Source organism: Alosa alosa, chromosome 15, assembly GCF_017589495.1.
Source record: "Alosa alosa isolate M-15738 ecotype Scorff River chromosome 15, AALO_Geno_1.1, whole genome shotgun sequence".
In the NCBI taxonomy this organism is placed as follows: Eukaryota; Metazoa; Chordata; class Actinopteri; order Clupeiformes; family Clupeidae; genus Alosa; species Alosa alosa.
This window is the reverse complement of record NC_063203.1, coordinates 18,125,081-18,134,222: the sequence shown is the minus strand read 5'-3', so window position 1 is coordinate 18,134,222 and position 9,142 is coordinate 18,125,081.

Genomic DNA, 9,142 nt, shown 5'->3' with positions numbered 1-9,142 from the left:
ACAGGTATGGAGTGATTTAGTACTACAGCATGCCTCATATTGTTTACAAGTTCCTGTTCCATTGATGAGCCTATTAAAGGTCAGACCAATAATTCACCTGTCAGAGACTCTAACATTACAAACATGCACTTTTATTTTTGCATTGTCTTCAGGATCCTGTTTACTTTCATGGAGAGAGAGACTTAGTGAAACAGAGAGAGAGAGAGGGGGGGGGTAAAGGAGGAAAGGAGATGAACACGGTAAATTATGAGTTATACTGACGGTTACAGTAACGGTAACATTGAAACTCCAAAGGGCGGCTGAGCAGAGAGGCAGAGAGCGATGGAGGAAGGACTGCAGGCTTTTGGAGAATTTAAAGGGATATACAGTGTCTACACTGCAGCGGACACAATTATAAGAATGGTGTTGACATCTTTATTCATCTTTGGTTGTTGTGTTCCTGATGCTCCTGAACAGATGCCCAGTCGGATTCAGCGGTGAGGAATGAGTCAGTGAGATTGAGTGCATCACTGTTTGGTCATAGCAAGGACAGCAGGCCCTGAACAGCAGCACTCCAGTGAGTGTAGGTGGAATAGAGGGCCACAGAGACCTGTGAAACTGAACCAAGCGAGAAATTGACTGCCCAACAAATATTTCTGTACAAAAAGACAAAAGTTCTTCTTTTCTTTTCTATTTTTTTAAGTGTAGGTTCCACTATGGTGAGTCAGTGTGTTCCAGAATGTGGAGAAAACAAACTTTCTTGAGTGTTTTATGGTGTCCACGGAGTGAACTGTATTAAAATGCTAGCAGGTAGAGACTAAGAGAACATTGCTGACCCAAGTTCTGTTGTCTGAGTTCAGGCCTATCAGTCAGGAGAAGATAGAGAAATATTGTCATAAATAACGTGTGTTCTGCAGACAAGCGTTGAAAAGTTTCTTCTAGATCACCTCTATCCTTCATATCAGTGTGTTCTTTTTCTAAATCCTTTTTTTTATGCTAAATACACTATGCCAGTTACTTGGCAAAGTAAGTTGTTACATTGAAACTAAAGCCCTCCCTGAGGTACTAGACAGTACTGCTGAAGTTTCAAACCAATGTCTGATATATGTGTGAGACACTGTCTTGGATAGTGATTCCTTGATTTAGGGCATTACTATTGATGTGTGAAGTTTTTCTTTTTCCAAAATACTTGTTCTGATGGTGTGAATTTCAAAACCATCTTATTCCTATCAAAATAAAGTGTGCCTACTTGTCTCTGGTGTGTATATTAATTTGAACACAAAGCTTTGGATGCAGAACAGTTTAATATCCACATTAACACTGTATAATTGAAAACACCGGAAGCAAAACTATAGAAGAGTCCTGTTAGTAATTGATTAGAATCAGCATTAAATGTGGGGTTTGTTTCTACACATTTGTACTTTTCTCGGTTCTCTGTGCTGCAGTCTGAGTCTACGATACTGTTGTTATTTGTTGTTGTTGTTGTTGTTCCCTTCAGCTGTGCAGTCAATAAAGCTCTCCTGGCGTGTGCTGTTCCATCCGCACACAACCTCGCATCCCATTGTTTTGTTCTATCGATTTTGAATGTTTTGAATACTTCAGTGAAATAATGTAACATGGTTTGATGTAGTTGAACTTCAAAAAAATAATAATGTGCATGAGAATACTGCAAATTTCTGTAGGGGTGTTTGATGGGCTATACACATTTCTCTCCTGTGGTTTCAAAAGACGTTTTATTTTTGTTTGGTAATATTTACTTATGACCGCCATCATCTCCTCATATTGCACCCTTTCATAGCCTTGTCCTTGTCTTACGACACAGAAGGACAATCATATAACCATATGAAATCTCTCCTCCACATTTCATTATCACTTGAATGATTCAGCTTGTCTGGTCGTGTAGATGTGAATGAATATTCAAATAAAGCCTCTGTCATAGTCAAATGCAATTAGTGTTAGGCTTGCTATGAAATTGCATGTGTTTGAATTGAGCCTAGCAGGCCAAGCCTAGCAGGCCAAGCCTCCCTACAAGTGGTGCCATACTGCACCACCGCTCTCTCTCTCTCTCTCTCTCTTTCTATCTCTCTCTCCACAGTGGCTCTGGAAGCTTCTCTCGTCACCATCTGAACTGGAGCTTTCCTGTGATGCACAGGAAATGTGCATGGTTGGCTCTCCCCTTCTGTGCACAATGCGGATGCCAAGAATAGGGATTCCCTGCGGCTGCGGAGAGGAACCACATGATGTCTCTCCCAGCTTCTCCTTGGCTTTGTTCCTCCACACTACCGATATTGTGTAGTTCACCATGGTTTTTCTCATGTTTTTTCTCATTGTTTTTTTCAATAGTAAATGAGGGTGATTTCCATCATGCTTAATTTGAATGGCTCATGACTTCATGCATAAGATTCATACCATCGTGAACAGATATGACTGAGCATCACAGCACATCCCAGTGACTGAGCATCACAGCACATCCCCACATCGTCCACATCAATGGTCAGGATCCTGCTTGGACTGGGCCTGATGGCTGCCCTGTTGGACATGTGTGTATGATCATTTGGCATATTCTGTGCGTTGCTTGTCTGACCATACTGTCTGTTACAGTCTGTCAGATGTCCTGATAGCCGCCTCCGCCACTCTCCGTTTTTGGTTTGGACTTCCTGACTTTGTTCATTTCCGTCCATTTCTGTTCTCACCTGTTATTTATTAATACCCTGTTAATTTGGTCCAGTCCTCTGTCCCTCTGTCTCTCTGTATTTTTACATTTTTTTGTGTCTTTACCCTCTTGATTTGATCTGTCTGCCTGCCAGCTCTAAACCTGTGTGTGACCCTTGTCTGTTTTATGATCATCATTTTTGCTTTGGATGCTCTGCCATTCTTAGTCATGTCCCTACTATCCTAGTCTGTTTTGTAAACAAACATTATCACCTTCCTTGTAGTTCACATTATAACACATTATAATGTCACAAGTCATGTGTTTGGGTCCTTTGCCACTCAACCTCAACATGAATGACAAGAGTACCATATTATACTGTATAGCATGGACATAATCAGAAATAATACAATTTGTTTGGTCATATATTCTTGTGATAACTTGCCAAGACATGACCTTGACATCTAGCCTGACAGTAGAAAATAGGGAATAGACTGTCTTATCACTCCTGAGACCTTGAGATGACCTTAGTCCCTGACCCCTGTGCAGGGTACGTTTTCATTATTATTTTCCAGTGGAGTTTATCTGCTGTGGTTGCTTTCCACAAATCTTATTGAACCCCTTGTGTTATATTACAGCCATAATGGCACATTCAGTGTTTAGTGTAATGTGCTTCCTCAGCAGCTTTCTGGCTCAGTGTATGTAAATGTGTCTGGTTTGGGTTTACTAGACACACACACACACACTGATGATGAGTCCACAGCTGCCAGCGAGCTAATGCTAGCGTTAGTGAGTTACTAGACCTCCTGACTGGCAAAAACAAACATGAGAACTGCTACTACACCCATAAGCCTCTCAGCCACTTCCACCACCAAAGATGGTTCAACATTATGCCCTCTAATGTATTCGTCTAATGTATACACTGCGGTGTTGACACTGTACATCCTTTTTAGTTCTTTAGTATACACTGCGGTGTTGACACTGTACATCCTTTTTAGTTCTCCGCAGCCCATCCTCCCTCCATCGCTCTCTCCCTCCGCCTCTCTGTTCACTCCTCCACTCCCCATTTTACACCTCCTTAGCCATCTAAGGACAGCTCAGCTACCCCTTGGAGTTCCAATGTTATTAATCATCAGTAGAACTCGTCATTTACCGTGACAGTTCACCTCCCTTCTTTACTCCCTCTCTCTCTGCACTCATCTGTTCAGATGGAGGGATGCTCCAGAGGGCTCAGCGGGGGATCAGCTCAGCACTGCCCAGCAGGAGCGCCAGCCAAGGAAATTCCCCAATCGTCATTCCGCGCACACACACTCGCTAACGCTAACGTTAGCTTGCTGGCAGCTGTGGACTCAGCATCAGTGTGTGTGTGTGTGTGTGTTTTTTCTCCTCTGAGGAAAGTTTGTAATTTATTTCATAAGGTGTTAGAGTGGAGCGAGTGGAGGCGTCTCAGTCTTTCAGGTTGCTGCTCTGGGGAGTTTTAAAGAAGCGTCTGACAGAAGGTGCACCACAGGAGCAGGCTTCCCTGAGATGCCCTCTGCTTATTAAACACACTCAATAGTAAATCAAATCATGAGTCCTCAGCCGTCCTCTATGCACCCTGCATGTAACCTGAAAAAATTCAGCCACCCTTGTCCAAGAAAATAATTTAATTAATGGAATAAATTGGCATTAAAAAAATATCCAATGATGTTTAAAGAAATGTATGGTGCTACTAATAATGTGTGTGTGTGTGTGTGTGTGTGTGTGTGTGTGTGTGTGTGTGTGTTATAAAAGGGTCTGAACATTACACAGCAATTTTAACCAATAACCACTACAAGAGGTTAGTAAAGTCCATTTTGTTTTGGAGGACCTGCATTTCACTCAGCTGAAGGAGTATCCATGATGCTCCATCAAAGTGACCTTGCTGCACCCAAGCTGAATTAAACGCCTCTAATCCCTACCTGTGGATGGGATGAAATACCCCTGGTAGAGCCATTACACTGTTAGGTTTTCTTTTGTGACTGACGAGACAGGCATGTCGAGAGTTACACCTCAGAAACGTGTCTGTTGGAACGTTTGGCTGGGTTTGCCAAAACGGTCCCAGGGGAACGTTTCGCTAATGAGACCAGGTTGGTCGTTCCACTTGCTGTTTGCATTGCACCATTCACTTCAATAGATTCTTTTCCATTTTTCCTGTCGCCTGCCATAAATTGCGTAGACCTTTTAGGGTTAGGATTAGGTGCCTTTAAGTCAACGGTGGCAGCGCTGACTGGAAGACAACATTGGGGTTAGGATTCCAAAGAGAAGCCAGATTTCTTTTCAAACAAGTTTTGCTTGCTTGCTTTTCATTACAAAAATTAACAATACAAAGTGTATAATAATTATTTCTGGCAGATGTCTATGTTTAGCCAATGATGCTAAAAGTTGATTACTATGTCATCTATCTCATCTTATGTAAGTGCTGTTTGATCTCAGAACCTTATATTACTGCAGAGCTGCCAACCCTCACGCATTCGACTGGTGTAACTCTCACTGTTTTGAATAGAACTAGAAATGTAATGCCAGAGGAATTACAATAGTGGATGGAAAGCTGCTGCGTTAATGTTGGTGGGGAGATTCCTGGAAAAAAAAATTTGAATCACTTAATCTTTGAGTTCATACAAACCCTTGTACCAAAAAACCTTGTATGTCAGGCATTCTTAAGATATCACACTCAAGGTGGGTTTGACCTTGACATTTGACTTCATCATTGAGTCCATACAAATGTTCACACTAAATTTGAAGCATGTGGGTCAAGACGTTCTGAAGTTGTGACACAAGCACGAAAGCTGGCCTTTGGAAAATGTAGTTCAGAGAAAGCCGTATGCAATGCAAGACTACCTGCAAAACGGGGCTTTCAGTTGGTGTTGATGACTGCTCATTCTGCACCCAAATAACAATTAGTCATCGAATCTACGTCACACTGCAACATTTATTCTACATCACTTTTGCACCCTTCATTAATATTGAATCAACGTTGAAATTCTAACTACAGATCAACGGTATTTCAATGGTATTTCGACTAATGAATATTGAAGCAATGTTGAAATTACAACCAAACTAAAGATCAATGTGATTTCAATGGTATTTCAATTGATATTAAAGCTCAATAAACCACTATTAGCCTAATCTGGCAAAATATTGGGAAATTCATATCCTGCTTTAGGCCTAGGTATGTCTTGTTTAGGCTACACAAGCTTGCATAAATCACCATTGATAACTTGTTATCAGTTAAGCAAGTGCATTTTTCACTCTTCATCTAGAAATTCACGTGTACTGTGTTTTCCTGCCATCCATAGCATCCATACCAGTTGCAGTCCGCCTGATCCTCCAGTAGCAGAGTGAAGCGGCACCTAACAGAAATAGAAGGGGGGGGGAGACAGCTTTTAGATAAATATGTTCAACTGAACAACAAACTAACAGCTAAGCCTACAATAAAGTCATTTTACGCCACAACCTACCACTCATACAAACGTAGTTCAAAACGAAGGCTAAGTTTCAGCCAGTGATTGTTTGCCATAGAAGGCCATTTCCCTCGTCAGGCCAGCTATTGCTAGGAAAGGCGGCTGGCTGGCAATTTGAGTGTGAAGTGCTTAGCTACCACCTCCACTGCACACAACCGCGAACCTAGAAACATTCCCGAGGTCTAGCTAACGTATTAGCTTAAATTTCAATAAAGTATCTATCTATCTATCTATCTATCTATCTATCTATCTATCTACCTCTATAACTTACCTACTGAATCCTTGGTTATCGCTTAATCAAGTTATTAACTTACTCGACGTAATACCAATATTATCAAACTAGCTAGAGTTAAACTTAACGTCCTCTCTAGACGTAGTGCAACAAGTTTGAAGCTAACGCCAGCTTGCTCGCTTACGTGATTAGCCGAGTCATTTTAAACAGACTTCACACACTCCATTAGAATAAAAAACACAAATTAATTGTAACTTACATTGGGTGTAGTAGGAAAACGTCCGTTTCGTCATCGTTTGTTGGACGAACCAGATGTAAATTTTCTTCAAGAGGATGGTTGAAAGCGATGATGGCGTGAAGTGGCCTGTAGGAATCAATGACGCAGGGAGAACACTACTGCGCATGCGCACAAGTTAATTACAGGATCTGTAGTTTTAGGGAGCGTCAGATTGTATGCATTAGAAGCGGAGACAGTTGGATTCACAGATGACACCTGTGCCAGTGTTCTGATTAGCCCAGGAACTACTCTGGGAGCTTAACGAGCGCAGCTGACTTTAGGCCATTATGACATCACAGCCATTCAAGTCTATGGGGGAAAAATGAGCTTTTTAACATTTTTAATCCCCTATTTCTCAAAAAGTATAAACTGATAATATAAACTGATAGTATAAAAAATCTGAAATAATAACTCTCTTTTTAAAAAAATCTGAAATAATAACTCTCTTGCCCCCAGACCTTCAGAATGGTTATTTCAACATGTTTGTACGTTAAGCGGTTAGAGTCGCATTCATTCTTGAAAAGGTAAAAAGAAGGTTATAATAATAAGAGGAAGCCAGGAGATTTCAAGATAGTGGATTCCATCCTCTATAATAATTTGGAAACAAAATGGATCACATTTTGCTTCACATGTGTCACTATGAATCCAGCCAATCAGATCCTGGCATCTTTATAATGACCACATGCTGCAGCAAATGTCTATGGTGGCCCTGACTTCCAAACTGAATGGGTTTGCTAGAAGCCATGATTAGGTGTTGTATCAACTGGAGCTCAGAGATCACTCTTGTCTCAGCCCCTTTGTTTTGTCCGTCATTTCAAATGTAACAGTAAATGCAGTGCAATGACATCAGATATGTGACTCTAATTACACTTAAACTGACTACCGGTATTTATAATATTTTTCTATGACTGCTTTAGAGTGAAATACTTGCATTAGCACTGCTGATAAACGGACAGATCATAAACAGATCACACTGTCCCCAAATGACCAGAGCAAAGGCCAATTTATTGTTCTGGCGACCATGGCAGCACAATGTCAAAGATATGGATGTTGTGGAGCTCGCTGCATACATAAAAAAATTGAGTAACACTTTACTTGACAGTATTGACATAAGAGTGACATGACACTGTCATGAACACATGACACTGTCATGACACATGAACCCTAACCCTAACCCTAATCCTAACCCTAATTTGTTATGACAAAAACCGAATGACACTTAATGACAGAAGCATTATGTCATACACGTTTATGACTTGTTTATGACACGTTCATGACAGTGTCATGTCACTCATATGTCGATACTGTCAAGTAAAGTGTAACCAAAAATTTAAACCAAAGATTAAAGTGCTATGTGCTAAAATCTTTGTTTGAAACGGCACAGGTACTTGGTGACGGTACTGTATGTGAAAACTTGCCGGGTTTTAGAGTTAGAGCCACAGTTAGATTAGATGTCCTTGACAGAAAAAATACAGTTTAATGCTTATACACATTTCCATGTGATCTGATTACTAATGTATAAGATTATTAATTCATGATTTAGACCTTTTTTCTACTTCCCTTTATTCTTTTCCTATCCACGTGTTTCCACATTGTATTCAACCTTTCTCTTTCTAAAGTGTGTTCATATGTACTCCGTATCTCTGTGCTTGAGAAACAATGCAGCCCATTATAAATATTTGTTGCTGTTTGCACAGTTTCCAAAAATCTTTGTCTTCTTGACCCTTCATTACCCAGTGTGATTGTTTTCTGCGTGTACTGTATAACTGTGTGTGTGCATGTACTGTATGTGTGTTTTGGTGTCTGTTATTTTTGAGTGTGTGAGGGTGTATGAGTTTGTTTATAATACAGTACACAAAGGTCAGTAGATAGACCCATCACTGCAGTGCTCAAGCCGATAAAATAGAATCCACCCACTCGTTTTTTTCCCTCTTTAGGTTCATTTTTCCTCTTCAACAGGATGTTCTGTTCTCTATGTATTTGTTAAAGGCCACTGGGTTTTCTTTTGCTCATCATCAGTATGCATTATTTAAAGGTGAGGGTGAGGAAATTGCATGTCTAGCATCTTTAGGAGTGGTAAGGTAGATACTTCTCTTTCGTAAGGTAGATATGATCGGTTTAACCTTCAGTAGCTCTCCATCAGCCCCTTTCTTCACACGCACACACAGATCCGATTTATCCTCCAACAAGCTTTTCTTTGGGAAGCTTCCTTTACTGCCTTCTGGTGAGGCAGTTTGAGAAATATCCTATACCATACCTGCCTGCCTTGTGCAAGGCCTGCAGATAAAAATGTGTTTTTGACTTTACTCGTTCTTTCATTGCATTTCTCAGAATTTGTGTACAATGCTCACTGCTTAGATCTTTGTTAAGATTGTTAAGAATTTGGTCTCCATCATGTTATTGAAAAATGTGAACTATTTCTTTGATGACTTGTCAAACTTAAAATGTAGGCTAATACATGTTTTTTGTGTTTCAATACTAAGTGCCCTTGCACCAAACAAAAGCAGTTATGAAAGCAGTAC